General features: G+C 37.1%; 1 pseudogene; it reads right to left on the minus strand.

Moving 5' to 3' along the window:
• Positions 1-250: 250 nt before the first annotated feature.
• Positions 251-20,881, minus strand: LOC131644667 (S-adenosyl-L-methionine:benzoic acid/salicylic acid carboxyl methyltransferase 3-like; annotated as a pseudogene).
• Positions 20,882-21,621: the final 740 nt, after the last annotated feature.

The raw sequence follows: 21,621 nt of genomic DNA on the forward strand, positions 1-21,621 counted from the left end.
TTAATATATCGATCTTTATACTTTCTCTTAAAATAGAATATTTAAATTTTTTTAATAGTTCAGATGACTCAATGAATCAAATCTCCTGCAAGACTAAATCTGGTAGACCATTTTAGCAATGCATCTAAAGTTTTATTTTTAATTTGCATCATAATATTTCCTAACTGATCAGTAGCTGCTGACCTACAACAAAACTCTTGAAATTTATTTTGAACTTAAAATATAAAACCTTGAACCAAATTGTTCTTCCTCATGGTTTTCTAGTCAACGAAAAGGTAAGATTGGTGAACTTAGTTCTCTCTTTAGACATCCGGTCTGTTAAAATATTTGTATAGCGTTCAAAAATCTCTTCAATGACACTCTCACCAAAGTGACAAACCATCAAAGGTTCATTCACAGCCCTGATGCATTGTGCCATATTGTATCCATCGTTTCTGAATGATTTCGACATTTTAGATTCAATGTCCAAAGCTTCTCAACGATCAAGACCATTCCAATTCACTTCAGAAATCTCTAGTTTATCGATTGCAAATGATCCTTCCCCGAGAACTTCCTGATTCACTTCCCATGTAGAAGGATAGTAGTTTGGGAGGTTGAAAGTATCCAGTTTCTCTTCATCAATGATTCCCTGCAACATAATTTATGAAAATTTCTTTACCCACCTCCCTATGGGGGTCACCCCCAGCGAAATCCCAAAACTACCCCTGCTTCGGAGATGCATCTCCGAAGTTATTTTTTTTTTGAATTTTTTTTGACTTCGGAAATGCATCTCCGAAAACACCAAAAAAGTGGTGTTTTCGGAGATGCATTTCCGAAGTAAAAAAAATTCAAAACCGTGAATATTTCGGAAGTTCATTTCCGAAAATATTGCTGCATATACAATTTTCCCTCCTTCACTATTTCATCATTTTTCTCCAAAACTTCTCCAAACCCTCTCCAAAACCCAATCAATCTCCATCCGTTTTTCGTCATAAAATCAAGTTTCAAACCGTTGATCACGTTAAAGGGAGCATAGAAAGCTACAATTTGAGGTAAACATCTCTCATTTCATCCCCTATTTCACTACATTGATTGATGAATTTTATGCTGAACCTGCTATGGTTCGGAAGTTCATTTCCGAAATATATTACCTAACAAATTTCGGAAATGAACTTCCGAAATATGCCCTGGCAGTTAAAAAAAACAGTTTTGCCCAATTTTGATAATTTTTGCATATTTTAGGTATGGTGCATCCGGACAACAATGTGCAAGACAATGACACAGTAGTTCCGGCAGTTGTCAACGTTAATAACGATCCGGTTATCGACGTTAATCCTATGATCAATGCGGTCGATGTTCGGCAACAATTTACAAATGATCGGAGCTTCGGTAGTCGCGAACAATTGATTGATTGGGTTCAGAACGAAGCTAGTAAACTTGGATTTGGTATTGTTATTTTAAGGTCCGACAATGGAAATAGTAGGCGGAAAGCTTTCGTTGTTTTGAATTGCGAACAGGGTGGGAGTTATGCACAATCAAACCGGGTTCTAAAACACGAAGACACAGGATCGAGAAAGTGTGGGTGTCCGTTTAAGTTGCACGCGACTCGGAGGGTCGGTGATTTGTGGCGTTTAACCGTAATTTGTGGAATTCATAATCATCCCTTGGAGGCCAAGTTACACGGACATCCAATGGCGTGTCGTTTGTCCCGCGAAGAGAAGAATGTGATATTGGATTTAACGATAGTCAAAGTGGCGCCTCGCAACATACTTGCCGATTTGAAGCGTAAAAAACCGGATAGCGTTTCAAATATCAAGCAAGTTTACAATGAACGGCACAATCTCAAAGTTTTGAAAATGGGCCCTCGGTTGGAAATGCAATAACTTTTGAAACTATTGGGTGATAACAAATATGTGTCAAGCTTCCGAATGTTCGAGGACAAAGTTACGGTGCGTGATATTTTTTGGACTCATCCCGAAAGTATCAAATTATTCAACACATTTCCAACCGTTCTTATCATAGATTCGACGTACAAGACAAACAAATATAGGCTTCCTCTTCTAGAGATAGTGGGTGTGACCTCGACGGACAAGACTTATTCGGTCGGGTTTGCTTTTTTGGAGTGTGAAAAAGAAGAAAACTTTACATGGGCTTTAGGCATATGCAAGTCTTTGTTAGTTGATCAAAAGTGTATGCCAAACGTCATTGTCGCCGACCGGGACAATGCTTTGATGAATGCGGTCGATACCATCTTCCCGACATCGACCGCGTTACTTTGCCGGTATCACATAACTTGCAACGTGAGAAGTAAGTTGAAACCCGCGGTTGGGACAAAAGATAGGCCGGATGAAAATGGTAAAGTAATCAAAGTTGGTGTTGTGGTTGATAGGATAATGGCGGCATGGAGGGAAATTTTGGATGCATACTCCGAAGAGGTGTGTACCGAGAAATTGGTACACTTTAGGTCTTTGTGTGGTTCCATTAAGACTTTTTGTCATTACGTCGAATCCACCATTCTTGACAAAGTTAGAGAAAAAGTCGTGTGCGCTTGGAAAAATCGAGTTAGACATCTTGGTTGCACCACGACTAACCGAGTTGAATCCGCATATGCGGTCTTCAGGAGGTGGTTGGGTGATAGCAAGGGAGATTTGTGTCGGGGATGGGACACCGTGAACCAAATGCTTGAAAATCAACACAATGAAATTCAAACATCGTTCGGTCGGAGCAAGACGGTTATGGAACACCGGTATAAGGGCCAAAGTTTATTCTCCCAATTGATTTACAACATATCCCGATCGGGTTTGAATTTTTTGTTTCATGAAGCGAAGCGGTCGGAGACCACGGGGCCGGATAGTTCTTTATGTGGGTGTACCATTAGAAATACATACGGCCTTCCATGTGCTTGTATACTTGCAAAAAAGAAGAAGTTGAATTCACCAATACGCATGGATGAGGTAGCCGACCATTGGAAGAAGCTTCGTTTTGATGATTTTGACCCGCCGAAAGAAAATGACTCCAAAATCACCATCTCCGACGAGTTGGAAGTGATAATGGAGAAGTTTGCTAATGCGGATGACACAACGAAAATGCACATTAAAGAACAATTACGAAAAATTGCATTTCCGGAGACCACCGACTTGAAACCGCCATCTCAACCGGTTAAAACGAAAGGTGCACCGAAAAAGTCCAAAATTACACAAGATGACACGTCAACAAAACGATCTCCTTCCTACTTTGAACATGTTGATGCATCGTTCCCGGATTCACCGACGCCGAAGTCCAAGTGTAGTGGTAACAAAGGAGCCCGTATTTCGAAGCCACCTCGCACACCACCGATCAAAAAATCACCCATTGTCTACATTGATGAAATGCCACTTTTTATGCACAAATATATCGATAACATCGTTGATGTTGGAGGCGACGACAATTGTGGATATCAGGCCGTTGCGGGTTTGCTCGGTAAAGGGGAAAATAATCACACTTTAGTCCGACGGGAATTTATTACGGAGTTGACTTCGTATCGGGACATCTACGGCCGACTATATGAAAATCAAGAAAAGTTTGCGAAAATTCATGATTCACTTGTTCCATCACTTACCGGTATCGCTCCGGTTTCGAAGTGGATGTCATTCCCCGATATGGGTCATCTAATAGCAAGTGCGTATGATATGGTGTGTGTCGATTTGACGAGGTTTGGACTAAGTGAGACTTTCTTTCCACTTCATAGTCGACCGCCGTTGGACGCGTCGAGCCGGATCATATGCATCGGGTATCTACGATCGCGGCACTTCGTCCAAGTGTTTTTGAAACCGGGGTGTCCTATACCGGCTACTTCTTGTCAATGGACGGCGCATCGTTCAAATGAGGCAGAGACTTGGCCGGATCCTTTCGTTTCAAGAATGGCGGAGTTTGAAGAAATGATGCGCCAAGAGCGCGAGCAAAATAGAGAGCGATCGAAGAACGTACCTATTTTGGACTTAGGATCCACCGATTGGTTCGGTGAATTTTAGTTTGTTCCGGATCGTTTTTTGTTTGTAATGACCATTTTTATATGTATTGTTGATTATCATGTAAAATCGGACCGATTTAATACATATATAATATAAGTATGTTTTATGTCATCATTGGCTAATTTATGTGTATTTTGAATTTCTTTTGTATTTTTTACACAAAACACTAAGCAAACAACAAAATGCAAAATTTAGTTCTGTTTTCTGCATAATTCGGAAATGAACTTCCGAAATATGCTAGTCTGCCTCCAATTTTCGGAAGTTCATTTCCGAAAAGTCCACTGAGGCAGGATAAGGTTTGTTGGGCCATCATTGCTCCAATAAGTCTATAAATACAACACAGTCTTCTTCATCCTCTTCACACCACAAAACACAAATGACACAAACCTACCCCCACCTAGCACTCGTCTACTTTGAAACCGGCTACCCGATGCCGTTCCAATTTCGCTTCTCGCGCGACACGCCGTTTGCGGAGTTGATAACGTCGCTCAACACGCTTTTGCACTATCCCGAGAATCGAAAGGTTGTCAAGCTCGAGTACCGCTCGCCATCGCTTAACGACGAGGGAGACATTAAGTTCACACCTTTTGAGATCAAGAACGACGAAGATTTAGCGGTTTTGTGGACAATGTTCGACCGATTTTCTTCGAAGGGCCCGATCGAGTTGGACGCGAAACTTCAAAGATCGGCGGACGACGTTATAAAAATGTTGACTCATCCCCACCTACCCGTGTTTAACAATATGTAACTTTAATCTTATGTAATGTGATCGATGTAATCTTCATCCGATTAAATAAAGCGAATCGTTATTGTTTGTTATTTTTCTTCTGTCCAGACCTTATTTCGGAAGTACATTTCCGAATTTCTCCAAGGGGGGGTGAATTCGGAGATGAACTTCCGAATACACCAATTTTCTGAAAAACAACTTTATTTCGGAGATGCATCTCCGAAATCAATATTTTATAATAAAAAACACCTTTTCGGAGATACATTTCCGAAAACACCTTTTTTTTCAAAAAAAGTACGTTTTCGGAAATGAACTTCCGAAACTGGGGGTATTTTGGTAAATTCACCGGAGGTGGCCAAGAAGGTTAGGAGGTGGTGAAGAAATTTCCTAACTTATTGTCTATAAATCATATCTCAATAGACAAAAACTGATGGTATTCACGTTTAAACCGATAACCTGTAGGACCATGTCCTTGAGAGCAATTGTAATGCCCAGAAAAATAATTATTGGCTTAATTTAGACATTTGTGATGTTTACTGAAATTTTTGCGTTTTGGGACAATTTAGTCGGTATTAGTTTAGGATAGCAGATCGACATTTAATCGGAGATTTTCATATTTTTAGTATTAGAAATATTAAAGAGCTAATGTTTAGCGTTTTGGGGATTTTCCGAGTAATTAAGATTAGACCGGAAATATGAGACACTGAGTATTCAGCCGGTATATTATAATAATCGGATTTTATTTTAATGGAGTTTAAGTGGAAGTATTATTTTTACATTAAGGGTAGAAATGATATTGGGCTTATATAATGGTATCTTAAAGTATTAAGGGTGTATTTTTATTAGGCTCATTAGGAAGTATTAACAAGTGGTGGTACAATTTTTTGTGATTTTTGGAATATAGAAAGGAGAGAGGAAACCGAGAAAAAGAAATAGAAGAATAAGAGAAAGGGGAAAGCAAGGCTAGGATTGTGAAGAGGAGAAGAAGGAGACCCAAAGTGTTGCTCTAAAGTGTCATTTTTCTCCAATTTTCCATTGATTCTCCTTAAAGCTGCACTCAATCCAAGGTAAGGGGGGATTCTTACTACCTAAATGGGAGTATGATGAATTTTATGTGGGGTTTAGGGTATTAGATTTCTCTACTGTGATGTTCTATATATGTTGTGTTGTTGCTGAAAATTTGTTGGTCGTTTGGGTTTCGTTTATGATGTTGTTCCGTTTTAATGATGTGCCTTGATAAAGACCATTGCCACTTACTGTTTCCATCTTTGGCTTATGTTGTTCCGAATGAACTAATTTTGTGCCACCTGTGTGCTTTGTTTCCTATGTGCTGAATTTTATAATTGTTCTTGGTTACCACTTGTTCCTAAATTATACTTTGTCTTTATATTATACTAGTTCTAGTACTTAGTTTCCCAAAATTATATATTACATTGAAATAAATCATGACCTATCTATCCCTAATTAATTAAGTGATAGAGTAATGAAAGAAGTATGGCTAGAAAATTAGAACAACAAAAGTGGTATGATGCATGCAGTAGTATAATACTCTCTTTTAACTGTAGCAGTAAATATATTGATAATTAGAAACATTAGAATGGGAAGTGTATAACAGTACTGGATATAGAATTAGGGGTGTAATCGGATCGGTTTGGACCGATTTTTGGTTAAAAAAAGTCTGAACCAATAATATTTCCATCGGTTTGGTTTGGTTCGGTTTTTAACATTTTTCAAAAATGGAATCAAACCAAACTAATCGGTTTAGTTCGGTTTGGTTTGGTTGATCGGTTTACAATAATTTTTTTTAAACATTATATTCATCAGTATATTTTCCATTATCGTATTTTTTGGTGTATTTTATACTATTATTTTTTAAAACATTATATTCATCCGTATATTCTCCATTTTCGTGTTTTTGGTATATTTTATACTAATATAAACAAATTACAAGTTGTTTTTATTCCATACGAAATACTGACATGATTTCTATTGCATCATGAAATAAGTTCACTATCAAATATAAAAGTTAACACTTAGCATCAGAAATTTGGAAAGGGATTTCAAAGCTTAACATATAGAATATAACAAAACGCACATTCATTAACATGTTTTACACCTCAAACACACATTAAAACTATTTTGTAACAAGACCTGAATGAATTTTGATGAAGAAAAAGAAGAAGAAAAAGGTACAAAAATATATGAAAATTAACAAAGAGAACTTGAACACGACCATAACATATCAGAATGACGGTAGTGAAAGGAACAATAGTTGTGGACAACAAGAGCAGCAGTTCTGTAAAAGCATATTTTTTGTGACTTATGGTTTCTACTTTCTATGCTTTAGAGTTTGGTTCTAGATGCGTGTCTTTCTTAAAGGAAGGGAGTGTAAACAAAGATGGATAATGGTTGGACCGAAAAAAAAATTTGAGTTTAATGATGGGTAGAATAAAATATTTAGAGCGTCATTATTTTCATTGGTTCGGTTCATCGGATTGGCGGTTCCTAAAAACTAAAACTGATAATCGAACCAAACCACGTCGGTTCTTATTGGTTTGGTTCGATTTTTGAACCAAACCAATAATAATTGGTTTAATTTCGGTTTTGTTTGGTTTGGATTGTCGGTTTAATTGGATTTTTTTATACGCTTACACCCCTATATAGAATTAATAAAATGCAAAACAGTTCCGTTTGATCGAAATAGCTGAATTAAGCGGTATAATTAATTGTCCGGAATTTGATGAAAATTTACTTGGTAGCTAAGTTTAAATAGTACATTAACGTGGTGGTGTTATTTTGTCGAAATTGTGATATTAATCGGTCGATTAAATTAATGGTTGAATTAATTTTCAATAAGCCTATTTAATTGGAATAAACTTGAACTTAGATTAACTATTCGGTTTATCGGTGAATTACAGTATCTTGAGAATTTGACCGTAATCGTGATTTGGTTGAATATTTATGTTGAGAATAATATATTGTTATGCCAATGATGTTGTCTTGATAAATACTATTATGTCTAATTGAATTAGTTGATAATTAGAGGTTGATTCGGTTTACTTGATAAATTAGCATGTTGAGATTATCTCACGAATTGATCGAAGATTGTGATTTTGATTTGGATGACTTTGTTAATATGTGAAATTGAGTAATTGTGCCGATGTGCCGAAACGTGATGATAATTGTAATAATCTTGATGATATGCGAATTGTATATTTGTGACGATTTTGTTAATACATGAAGTTGTATGTTTGTTGTGATATGTCGAAGCATGAGGATTTATATGTAATGACTTGTTTATATGCGAAGTTGTATAATTGCGATGATGTGTCGAAACATGACGATATTTTGTGATGATTTGTAATACGTGATGTTGTATATATTTGTGATGATGATTTTGTGACTAAGTGAAGATGAAATATTATGGTGACGTGAATTACCTCGTATAGATGGTAATTGATTGTGATATAGGCTTATACCCCGTGACGATATGTGATTGTGATGAGTATATTGTATTGTCTTGTTTATCGAGTCACATTTCATATGCATACTCTGTGACGGCCTAGATTGGCAAACTAGTGACGAAGGCTTATGCCTTGTGCTTCTGAATTGGGCAATTGGTGACGGGGGCTGAAGCTCCGATTGGTACCACATGCATATGCACAGTTGATTCGCATTCGAGTCGTTGTCCGTTGTTGTTGGTTGGAGTTGTTGATTATGCACTGCGATGCTTATATGACGATATAGATACTTAAACGTTGACTTGTTGAAAATGCTTATATATTCATAATGACGCTTATACGTTGACTTGTTGAAAATGCTTATCTATTGATAATGACGCTTATATGTTGACTTGTTGAATATGCCTATATGATGATATTGATGATTATATGTTGACTTATTGAAGACGCCTATGTGTTGACTTGTTAATGATGCTTATATGATGACCTATCGAATATGTTTATATGTTGATATATGACTATTCATTGATGATGTTCTTTGTTGTTGTTTAAGTTAATATTGTGTGAGGCGGTGATTCATTTATATTATTTACCTAATATGTGATTTATCATGATCCTATTTATATAGTTTGATATCTCACCCTTTCTGCTGATATTTCCCCTACCATGGGAAATGGGCAGGTACTCAAGTATAGCTATAGAAGTTTGTTGCTTCATCGAGTCCTGTTGGTGTGTCGCTCTGATACGTAGCACTCAGGGGGTTGTTTATATTGTTGTTCTATGTTGTTAATGTTTTAGTTGTTGTTATTATAACCGTTGAAGCCAAGTTGAATAATATGAAGTACTTATTATACTTCCAAGTTGTTTGAGTTGAATAAAGCTGATAGTTGATTGTTAATTCAAATGATATGTATCATCGTTGAATGAAATACAATTTGAAGTTCTAAGTTGATATCTGATACTCCAATGTGTTGTTTGAAATTTTTAAATACTCTGATATTTTTCCGCATTATAATTTCGGGTAGAATTTGGGGTGTTACATAAGTGGTGTCAGAGAAGGTCGGTCCGTCCGGCCAAGTTGTCGAGTCAGTTGAGTTGTGCGACTGTTGAATGCTATTAGTGTTTTATGTTGTAGTACGCGACATTTGTGTGAAACACTGTTGGTACTTGCTTGTTTTGTTGTTGTTTTTAGTTTGAGCAAAGTGGGGGAGGAGCTGTGCTTCTTGGATATGTTTCTATTGTAAGTGGTTGGTGGAAAGTACTGCTTAAGGAGACAGTGCAAGTATTGTTGGAGCTTGTTGACATGGATTCAAGGTTTTGGTTATTTAACAAGCTTAGATCGTTTGTAGAAGGAGAATGATCAAGAATTGTTGACTTTTACTCTTCGAAGGATGAGGAACAGTGTAGCAGTTGTTGATCTGCAAGTATGGTGTAAACTCATGATGTTTCAGGAGGTAACCGTTAAGTACCAAGAATAAATTTTGGAAGATGGAATTTGGAAAGCTGTTGTGTTCAGCATTGTTAATGGACTATGAAGTTGTTATTTAAGTAGTCTTGCGTAAGATGTCGATGTTTGATCAATGATTAAGTGAAGGATTATCGTAGACCTTGTTGTAGGATTATCGGTAAGTGATTGAAACTGTGGTAGAAATTGTTGAGACCGTTGAAACGTTATGGATCGCGAGTAAGAGTCGGAAATGCGAAGAGATGAGTATGATTTCAATGATAAGAAGTGTTGATATTGGTGTGAATAAATTTTGTTCTAATGTATCGTCAGAGGTGTTTTAGTAAGTAGCTGCAAGACGTCAGTGTTAGCAGGTTCAGATAGTTTTGCAAGTTGTTGAAGTATGGTACCTTTGGTGACGTAAGTTCAATTTCTAAAGGAACACTATTATTGTTGGTAATGATGGTTATACTCCATTATGATTGTCGGCTGTCTATTGACAAATTGAGGACTTGATCACCCTTAATCTCTTGTTGATAGTAGACGGAATTGTATTAGATGTTATAGACTTATCTTACTATCTCGATGGTGCATAAATTGGTGAATGTTGAGGTAAGTCTGAAACTTAGTTGAAGCTTGTGAATCATATAAGTCGATAGAAACTCTAATGAAGGACGGTGAATTAAGATGGATGATCAGAGTCGTGCAACTAAAGCATGTTGTGCCAGATGTATTGTGTTTTCTTGTGAATAGTGCTGATTGTAATAGGATGTTCTTGTAAGTTGTTGGTTGGTAATGAGTTGTGTGGTTATTATTCGAGTTATGTTATCAGATTGGTATTATGATAATTTTGTCGCTGTTGCAGTAATGTTGTTGTTGGTGCTTTGTTAGTGAATAACACCTGAGTATGGAAAATAAGAATCGTATATGTGTATCGGTGTTGAGTATGTTGTTGCGATGATGAAGCAATGTTGTATCGTCAAGTATAAGTGAGTGAAGGTTGTTGTTATGTTGTAATATGTTGTTCCAAGGTATTGCTGAAATGATTAGCCAGCTATTAACGATTATGTTACAAGGATAATTGAGAGATTGGCGTATGAGTTTTGGGATTCAAATCGTGTTGAGATACAAATATATCTAAAAAGTAATAGTCGGAGTGTTGTCAAGCACAGTTAGAGAATAAGAAAGTTGGATGAGGATGCGATGTTAGGGATGGTTGTGTTGGGCGGATTTTTTAGGACGAAAATATCCTAAGTGGGGGAGAGTTGTAATGCCCGGAAAAATAATTATTGGCTTAATTTAGACATTTGTGATGTTTACTAAAATTTTCGCGTTTTGGGACAATTTAGTCAGTATTAGTTTAGGATAGCAGATCGACATTTAATCGGAGGTTTTAATATTTTTAGTATTAGAAATATTAAAGAGCTAATGTTTAGCGTTTTGGGAATTTTTTGAGTAGTTAAGATTAGACCGGAAATATGAGACACTAAGTATTTAGTCGGTATATTATAATAATCGGATTTTATTTTAATGGAGTTTAAGTGGAAGTATTATTTTTACATTAAGGGTAGAAATGATATTGGGCTTATATTATGGTATCTTTAAGTATTAAGGGTGTATTTTTATTAGGCCCATTAGGAAGTATTAACAAGTGGTGGTACCATTTTTTGTGATTTTTGGAATATAGAAAGGAGAGAGGAAACCGAGAAAAAGAAATAGAAGAATAAGAGAAAGGGGAAAGCAAGGCTAGGATTGTGAAGAGGAGAAGAAGGAGACCTAAAGTGTTGCTCTAAAGTGTCATTTTTCTCCAATTTTCTATTGATTCTCCTTAAAGCTGCACTCAATCCAAGGTAAGGGGGGATTCTTACTACCTAAATGGGAGTATGATGAATTTTATGTGGGGTTTAGGGTATTAGATTTTTCTACTGTGATGTTCTATATATGTTGTTTTGTTGCTGAAAATTTGTTGGTCGTTTGGGTTTCGTTTATGATGTTGTTCCGTTTTAATGATGTGCCTTGATAAAGACCATTGCCACTTACTGTTTCCATCTTTGGCTTATGTTGTTCCGAATGAACTAATTTTGTGCCACCTGTGTGCTTTGTTTCCTATGTGCTGAATTTTATAATTGTTCTTGGTTACCACTTTTTCCTAAATTATACTGTGTCTTTATATTATACTAGTTCTAGTACTTAGTTTCCCAAAATTATATATTACATTGAAATAAATCATGACCTATCTTTCCCTAGTTAATTAAGTGATAGAGTAATGAAAGAAATATGACTAGAAAATTAGAACAACAAAAGTGGTATGATGCATGTAGTAGTATAATACTCCCTTTTCACTGTAGCAGTAAATATATTGATAATTAGAAACATTAGAATGGGAAGTGTATAACAGTACTGGATATAGAATTAGTAAAATGCAAAACAGTTTCGTTTGATCGAAATAGCTTAATTAAGCGGTATAATTAGTTGTCCGAAATTTGATGAAAATTTACTTAGTAGCTAAGTTTAAATAGTATATTAACGTGGTGGTATTATTTTGTCGAAATTGTGATATTAATCGGTCGATTAAATTAATGGTTTAATTAATTTTCAATAAGCCTATTTAATTGGAATAAACTTGAACTTAGATTAACTATTCGGTTTATCCGTAATCGTGATTTTGTTGAATATTTATGTTGAGAATAATATATTGTTATGCCAATGATGTTTTCTTGATAAATAATATTATGTCTAATTGAATTAGTTGATAATTGGAGGTTGATTCGGTTTACTTGATAAATTAGCATGTTGAGATTATCTCACGAATTGATCGAAGATTGTGGTTTTGATTTGGATGACTTTGTTAATATGTGAAATTGAGTAATTGTGCCGATGTGCCGAAACGTGATGATAATTGTAATAATCTTGATGATATGCGAATTGTATATTTGTGACGATTTTGTTAATACACGAAGTTGTATGTTTGTTGTGATATGCCGAAGCATGAGGATTTATATGTAATGACTTGTTTATATGGGAAGTTGTATAATTGCGATGATGTGTCGAAACATGACGATGTTTTGTGATGATTTGTAATACGTGACGTTGTATATATTTGTGATGATGATTTTGTGACTAAGTGAAGATGAAATATTATGGTGACGTGAATTACCTCGTATAGATGGTAATTGATTGTGATATAGGTTTATACCCCGTGACGATATGTGATTGTGATGAGTATGTTGTATTGTCTTGCTTGTCGAGTCACATTTCATATGCATACTCTGTGACGGCTTGGATTGGCAAACTAGTGACGAAGGCTTATGCCTTGTGCCTCTAAATTGGGCAATTGGTGACGGGGGCTGAAGCTCCGATTGGTACCACATGCATATGCACAGTTGATTCGCATTCGAGTCGTTTTCCGTTGTTCTTGGTTGGAGTTGTTGATTATGCACTGCGATGCTTATATGACGATATAGATACTTATACATTGATTTGTTGAAAATGCTTATATATTGATAATGACGCTTATACGTTGACTTGTTGAAAATGCTTATCTATTAATAATGACGCTTATATGTTGACTTATTGAATATGCCTATATGATGATATTGATGATTATATGTTGACTTATTGAAGACGCCTATGTGTTGACTTGTTAATGTTGCTTATATGATGACCTGTCGAATATGTTTATATGTTGATATATGACTATTCATTGATGATGTTCTTTGTGTTGTTTAAGTTAATGTTGTGTGAGGCGGTGATTCATTTATATTATTTACCTAATATGTGATTTATCATGATCCTATTTATATAGTTTGATATCTCATCCTTTCTGCTGATATTTCCCCTACCATGGGAAATGGGCAGGTACTCAAGTATAGCTATAGAAGTTTGTTGCTTCATCGAGTCCTGTTGGTGTGTCGCTCTGATACGTAGCACTCAGGGGGTTGTTTATATTGTTGTTCTATGTTGTTAATGTTTTAGTTGTTGTTATTATAACCGTTGAAGCCAAGTTGAATAATATGAAGTACTTATTATACTTCCAAGTTGTTTGAGTTGAATAAAGCTGATAGTTGATTGTTAATTCGAATGCTATGTATCATCGTTGAATGAAATACAATTTGAAGTTCTAAGTTGATATGTGATACTCTAATGTGTTGTTTGAAACTTTTAAATACTCTGATATTTTTCCGCATTATAATTTCGGGTAGAATTTGGGATGTTACAGCAATTTTCATGAGATCCCAAATGTAACAACACTCCTTGTCTGATGGATCATCATTTTTTCTTCCTATAATTGTTAGAATCATTTGACCACCCTCAACTATTTCTCGGGCACAACACTCGAGAAAAAGAGAGAAATCTGACTGAAATTGCTTGTAATAAGCCTTGATGACATTTGTAGGGCTTGTGGTTGACAAGTAAATATTTCCCTTGTTGTTGTTGTTGTCTACACCCTCTGGAACCTAATTAATCATCAATCAACAAAATTTATTGATATGAAACATTTTTTTTATTAAATTTAATCTGAAATCTCCTAAAAAAGAATGAACAAACCTTTGATAGCCAATGAAGACTGTAAGAGGAATGAACAAAATGCAAACTTTTATATGGAAAAATCCTGCCATAAAAGGAACCAGGAACTCCAAAATAGTAGCAAGGACCTATTTCAGTTTTCATTTCATCATATAGGTTTTCTTTGAAGGTGTCGAGAGACTTAAATACGCTGTTGAAATCATTACCCGATAGATCGTTCATATAGACTTTATATTCAGGAGATTTCTAATTAAATTTCCGAAAATGATTTTCGACCACCTTAATAAATTCTGAGATCACTAACAAAGTGTACGGTCCAGAAGAGCATCCTAAGTCTGCAATAGCCAAGCTTTTGGGCAGTGTCTTGCAGTATAAATTTGTTATAGTCTCATCTCTTAAAAGTTTTGTCAAAGAAATCACCCTTCACTGTATATTTACAATTGAATACATAAAACTCAAAACTTACCGTGTTTTCTCTTCCCTTATCCCTTCTAGGGTTAGTGGCGGCGTTTTTCTCCCCAGTTTCTCTGGCTCCTTTCCCACCTTGGTGGCTCATCTCTTCCATCTGGAAGTTATTACTGTCTCGTTGTTTTTGGGACTAATCCTTTATCAGTATATCTTTGAGTTTGCGATGGACAAATGGAAGAACATCCCTTTATCAAAGGAAGAAGAAGAAGGGGTTGTAGCGGAAGGTGACGAAGTCTGCGGAGAAGAGATCTTTCAAAGGACCCTTGCTGGGAAGCTATGGACAGAAGGCGGTTTCAATGCTAGGGCGTTCACAAGCACTATGATAAACGCATGGAAACTCAAGAATCCTGTAGAAACGCAAGAGCTGGGCAAAAACCTATTCCTCTTTCGTTTTGCTACAAAGAGGGATTTGGAATATGTGTTGAAAAATGGCTCGTGGAGTTTCGACAAGAACCTATTGGTCTTGGCTCGTGTGTCGGGTGAAGAGCAACCGTCGGCGCTGAATATGCATTTTGGATCGTTTTGGATTCGAATCTATGAGCTTCCTCTTATGCTCAGATCTGAGGCCATGGCGAAGAAAATTGGCGGTATCTTAGGAGAGTTTGAAAAGATGGATCAGAAGGAAGCTCACAAGAATGGACGGTTTCTGCGAATCAAAGTGACGATGGACTTAAAGCTACCGCTTAAAAGAGGAACAGTTGTCAAATTCAAAGAGAAAGCTCTCAGGGTCCATTTCAAATATGAGCGTCTGCCAACATTTTGTTTTGTTTGTGGAAGAATAGGGCACCAGTTAAAGGATTGTGAAGATCTTGGAGAGTTGAGTGAAGAAGGTTTTGAGGATATTGAGGAACAAGAGCTCTATTTTGGTCTATGGCTCAGAGCATCACCACTGCCAAAAGTCATGGATGAACAAAGAAAGGACTCTAGCTCCGGGAATTTCAGTAGGAGTCTTTTCAACATTTCATCGAGTCAAAGCAAATGTGGCTCTAAGGGAAAGGAGAAGGAGGGAGAAGTGGAAGTGGAGCAGAGGGTTCCTTTAGAAATACAGAATAAAGGAGGAGGAAAAGAGGCAAATGCTTCGAAACAAACGAGCGCACAAGAGATTGAATCCGTGGCTGAATCTCTAGGGGTAGTGGATATCTCCAAAACGAGGAAGTTATTGGGAGGGAACCAACAGTTAGCAGCTAAGAAAAGGAAGTGGACAAGAAGGAAAAGTGTTAAGAAGACCGTTATAGATCAACAGAAGGAGGCTGAGTGGGAGTTGAGCAAGAGTCAGCTAATAGACGTTATGGTTACTGATGGAGCTTTGGAAGACTGTGGTGAAAAAAAGAGAAAACAGATCCAGGAGGAAGATAAGACTAATGCAAATAGACCAGAGGTAGTGTTAAGGGACCAACACTGCCTTCCCCAATGAAAATCCTAAGTTGGAACTACAGGGGGTTGGGGAGTCCCCGTGCAGTTCGAGCCTTGTTGAGGCCCCTTCGTTCGGAAAACCCCTCTCTCGTTTTTCTTATGGACACTCGGCTGAAAAACGACGAGATGCAGATTATAAAAAATAGATGTGGTTTTGAGAGGTGCCTGGTTGTTGAGTGTGGTGGCAGTGGCAAGACTAGAGGTGGAGGACTCACTCTGTTATGGAAGGAAAGTGTTAACCTGAATGTATCTTCCTACTCTCTAAATCATATAAGCGGTATAGTAGTGGATGAGTTTGAAGATCAACCTTGGTGTTTCAATGGAATCTACGGTTTCCCGGATGAGCAAAACAAGGTTAACACGTGGGCTTTGGTTCACACGTTATCACAAAAAGGAGGTGAGAGAGTAATTTTTGTGGGAGATTTCAATGATGTTCTGACTGATAGTGACAAACAGGGGGGCAATGTTAGAACCTCTAACCAGATGTCGCTGGGACGTCAAGTTATGGACCTTTGTGGGCTTATCGACTTAGGTTATGAAGGTTACCCGTATACGTGGACTAATGGAAGACAAGATGGGGATAATATTCAGTGTCGTCTTGATAGGGGAATTGTAACTAGTGGTTTCAACAATAGATTCGCGCCGGTTAAAGTGTTTCATTTAGGTCGCTTTGGGTCGGATCATGCAGCTATCAGAATTGACCTAGAGGCAATTGACAATGAGCAAAAGCGCTAGAGGATCCATGTTTTTCGCTTTGAGGAGGCTTGGTCTAAGGATCCTAGGTGCGAATTTGTAGTTGAACAGTTGTGGAACGGAGGCCAAGTTCAGGGACAAATGAAGATTAGAGCTATGCAAAACCTGGATCGGGAATTCAAGGAGTACAAGATTGGAACGGTAGGAAAGGAAATAAAGCGGATCGAGCGATTGATGGATGAAGCGACTTCTTGGTCTGCAAGCAAAGAAGGAATTGAGACTCATAGGGCTCTTGAAAGATAGAGAAACAACATCCTCCTGGTGGAAGAAACTTGTTGGCGCCAAAGAAGTATAGCTGTTTGGTTTAAGCAGGGGGATCGCAACACTAAGTTTTTTCATGGGAAAGCTAGCTAAAGGAGAAATACAAATACCATAAAAAATTGAAGGATGATTTGGGGTGTTGGTGGAAAGGCGATGAACATTGTGAAAGGATCCTAGTGAACTATTTTTCGACCATTTTTGCTACGTCCTCACCTACTAACATTGAAAGAGTTTGCTCAGTGGTACAAGATAAGCTCAGCCCGAATCTGGTAAGTTGGTGTGCGTCTGAATTTTCTACTGCTGAAGTAAAGGAGGCCATCTTTCAGATGCATCCTCTCAAGGCCCCGGGCCCCGATGGGCTGCCGACATTGTTTTATCAAAAGTATTGGCATATCGTGGGTGTTGATGTTTGCAGCATGGTTCTGGAGATTCCTAACAGAGGCAAAGACCCTAGTGAAATCAACAATACCTTTATTACGTTCATCCCAAAGTGCAAGAACCCAAAAACCCCCCAAGGATTTTCGCCCCATCAGCCTTTGTAACGTGATTATGAAGATTGTTACAAAGACCGTCGCCAATGAACTCAAAGCAATCCTTCCTGAGATTATAGATGAAGAACAAAGCGCTTTTGTCCAAGGGAGGTTGATTACGGATAACGCTCTCATAGCCATGGAATGTTTTCACTGAATGAAAAAGAAGAAGAAGGGCAAAAAAGGTGTTATGGCGCTGAAACTGGATATGTCTAAGGCTTACGACAGGTTGGAATGGGATTTTATCATTGGCACCCTTGCAGCGACGGGCTTTCCGGATAACATGACCTCTCTAATTCATAGGTGTATTTCGACGGTGTCGTATCAAATTTTGGTGAATAGGCAGCCAAGCAAAGTTTTTACACCGGAAAGGGGACTCCGACAAGGAGACCCCCTCTCCCCTTATCTGTTTATCATCTGTGCTAACGTTTTTTCAGGTCTGTTGAAGGAAGCTTGCAGGAACAAAAACATTCATGGGATTCAAGTTGCTAGGCGGGCCCCCACCATCTCTCACCTCTTATTTGCGGATGATAGCTTATTGTTTGTTCGTGCAAGTGAAACATAAGCAGTTTGCGTAATGAATATCCTTAAGGTCTACCAAGAAGCCTCGGGCCAGGTGGTGAATTTAGAGAAATCAGAAGCGTCGTTTAGTCAAAATGTGCTTGATGATGTGAAAGAGAGGATCCGTAATAGGATGCATGTAAAGACTGTGATGCGTCACTCTAAATACTTAGGCCTCCCCATTATTCTTGGAAGATCCAAAAAGGAGATTTTCAGTATGGTGATTGACCGAGTCTGGAAGAAAATTAAGGGTTGGAAGGAGAAATGTCTGTCCAGGTCCGGGAAGGAGATTCTTATCAAAGCGGTGGCTCAGGCTATTCCAAGCTACGTCATGAGTTGCTATCGGCTGGTGTTTGTCATGAGATTGAGAGTATGTTGGCTAAATTTTGGTGGGGAGCAAAGAACGGGGAATGGAAAGTACAATGGATCAGTTGGGAGAAGATGGCCTGTTCAAAGGAAGTGGGGGGAATGGGGGTTCAGAGGTGTATGGAACTTCAATACTAGCCTACTGGGTAAGCACTATTGGCGATTACTGTCGGATGATTCTTCACTTATGTCCAGAATTTTCAAATGTCGCTACTATCCTAAGTGCTCCATAAATGAAGCCCAAGTTGGTTTTAGTCCTAGTTACGCCTGGCGTAGAATCTTGAGTGCGAAGGAGTGTGTTTCCAAGGGTGTGAGATGGCTGATAGGCACATGTACAAAAGTCGGAATATGGAAGGATCGTTGGATTCCCGGAATCAGCGGTTTTAAACCAAGAAGGTCAACAAATTCCTTGGATTCTAATGCTACTGTAAGTGAGTTAATTGATCAAGAGTTGTGCTGTTGGAACTATGAGGTGGTTAACAATTATTTCGATCCCACGGAGGCGCACCATATCCTCAGTATCCCTTTGTCCTTTCGCACACCAAGTGATGAGCTGATTTGGCATAGTGAGAAAAATGGCTGCTTTTCTGTGCGTTCAGCATACCACAGGCTTCAGAATGACTTGATGAACAAGAAACCGGGGCCCTCAATTGCTCCTGCTTATCAATTGTGGAAGAAGGTTTGGCACGTTAATTTGCATCCACGGGTTAAGAGCTTCCTGTGGAGACTGGGTAAGGATATTCTTCCTACAAAAACAAACCTCCATAAGAAAGGAATTAGAATCGACACTGCTTGCCCCTTTTATGGTGTGCATGACGAATCTTCCAAACATCTTTTCCTTCAATGTGAGTTCTCCAGGTTAGCTTGTTTCTCCCTTCCTCTTGGATTTAGAATTGCCCCTGAGATTGATATTATCGACTGGCTGCTTGTGTGCTTAGAGGGCCCTGATACTCTGAAAGTCCAATTAATGTGCACGCTGTTGTGGAAGTTGTGGAATGCAAGGAATTTGAGGCATTTTCAGCAGCAATTCAAGGAACCACATATGGTAGCGCTGGAAACTTGGGACTGTGTTGCTGAATTGAATTTGCAGGTTCCCGTGGCAAAAAAGTCGCGCCTGACATCTCACATTGAGTCTGCATGCCTCGATAGAGAGGTGTTCATCGTTCAGACTGATGTCGGATGTTTCGATGACGGTTCTGTTGCTTTTGGTTGCATGATCAAGACAGGGGAATCAAAACTATTCTATGCAGCTTGTAAGAAGGAAGCCATGACTGTAGATCCAGCTACGGCCGAAGTTTTGGCTATTAGGTGGGGTTTACGTTTGGCTAAAGAGCTCCACATTGAGAAGGTTCTGGTTCAATCGGATGCATTAACCGTTGTTGATTGTATTAATTGTGTTGAACAAGTCGCATCTATTGATCTCATTGCTACTGATATTAGAAGTTTGCTTAGTAGTTTTTCTTTAGGATCTGTTATGTACTTATGCAGGCAGCACAATACTGAGGCCCATAATCTTGTTGGTTTGGGTAAGTTGTTTGGTGATAGGTCTTGGCTGGTAGAACCCCCTGTTGTTTCTTCTGTATTGTTCTCTTCGGACTTTTCTTCTTAATTCAACGAGTTTCCCATAAAAAAAAAAGAATACATAAAACTCAAAGCATAAATATATTTAAAATATTAATTTGTCAATCTAAAATATGAATAGTACTCTGTATAAAAGTTATATAGTTGCATTATTTATAAGTGTAGCTAGATATATAAACATACCTGAAGTGAGGAGTTGTTTGCATAGCTTGCTTCTTCAAAGCTCCCATTCATGTGTAGTTCCATTCTTGTTTCTTTTGTCTTTCTTTCAACTAACTACATCCATTGCCACAAACTAATAATGTTGTATAGATTAAGCACGTTAGCATATTAAGCTATTAAAAGACCCGTTTGTTTATATTCAACAACTATTAATAATCCATGCTGACATCGATTCAAAAAATAATAATTTCAAATTCGTCAAAATTAACAAAGAAACGGAGAGAGAAAGGTATATTCGAGTGATTATGGAATAAAGAAATATTTCAACATTGTGTGCTTGCCATTTTTTTAAATTAATGCATATTTTAAAATTAACATTAAATATTATGACACAAACACCGCCCATCTCTATCTTAAGTGAGAGTAAAGCCTGGAGAATAGAAAGAAAATTGGTGACCAAAGGTTGCTATTGAACAAAAAAAATTCTTCTCCATTTCAGATCCTAAATTATATTGCCTGCTCAGAGATAAAAAAAAAGTCTAGGAAAGTAATTAATTTTAGTTATTATCATTTTTCTCCCTGCCATAAAAGTCTGTTAGAACCCACTCCCTCAATGTCCATGCAGGAGCAGTTACCATTAGACTAGTTTTAACTTTGTCTAGTATTTTGTGGTTTGGACTATCTAAAGATTATAAAATGAATTAATTTTAATAGGATTGAAGTCTAGTAAAGAGGAAATTGTGGTGATAGTGATTCTTTGATCTTGAAAATGATTTCTATGTAAAACTTAGGGCCAGTTTGTTTCAGCTTTAAAAAAATAGATTTTTTCTTTGTATTTTTGAAAATAGATTTTTTAAAACTGTTTTTCAAAATATTACAAGTTTTTTTATATTCGTTTTTTCTAAAATGAAACACTTAATTTGACATCTTATAACATAAACATAGATAATTGAAGACCAAAATTTAGTCAAAATCATAATTTTTTCAAAAAGTTGTATTTCAAAAATAAGTATTTTGAAAATCTATTTGAAATAGCTTCAAAATTAAGTGATTTTTTGAAATTTTGATATCCAAATTTTTTCCTCATAAATAGATGAAATACCTAAAATCACATTTTAAGAATAACTATTCAAACAAAATTTTCATTTGAAGCTTTTATAATAAAATATTTTGTAAAAATTTTTTCACAAAATTTGGTAACACTATAAAAATCATTTTTAAAAAAAGCCAAAACAAACGGGCCCTTAAAGTCTGTTTGTTTCAGCTTTAAAAAAATAAATTTTTACTTTGTACTTTTTTTGAAAATAGATTTTTCAAAATCTTTTTTTTTTATATTCGTTTCTTCTAAAATGAAACACTAATTTTGACATCCTATAAC

This window comes from Vicia villosa, linkage group LG1 (assembly GCF_029867415.1).
Source record: "Vicia villosa cultivar HV-30 ecotype Madison, WI linkage group LG1, Vvil1.0, whole genome shotgun sequence".
Taxonomy (NCBI): domain Eukaryota; kingdom Viridiplantae; phylum Streptophyta; class Magnoliopsida; order Fabales; family Fabaceae; genus Vicia; species Vicia villosa.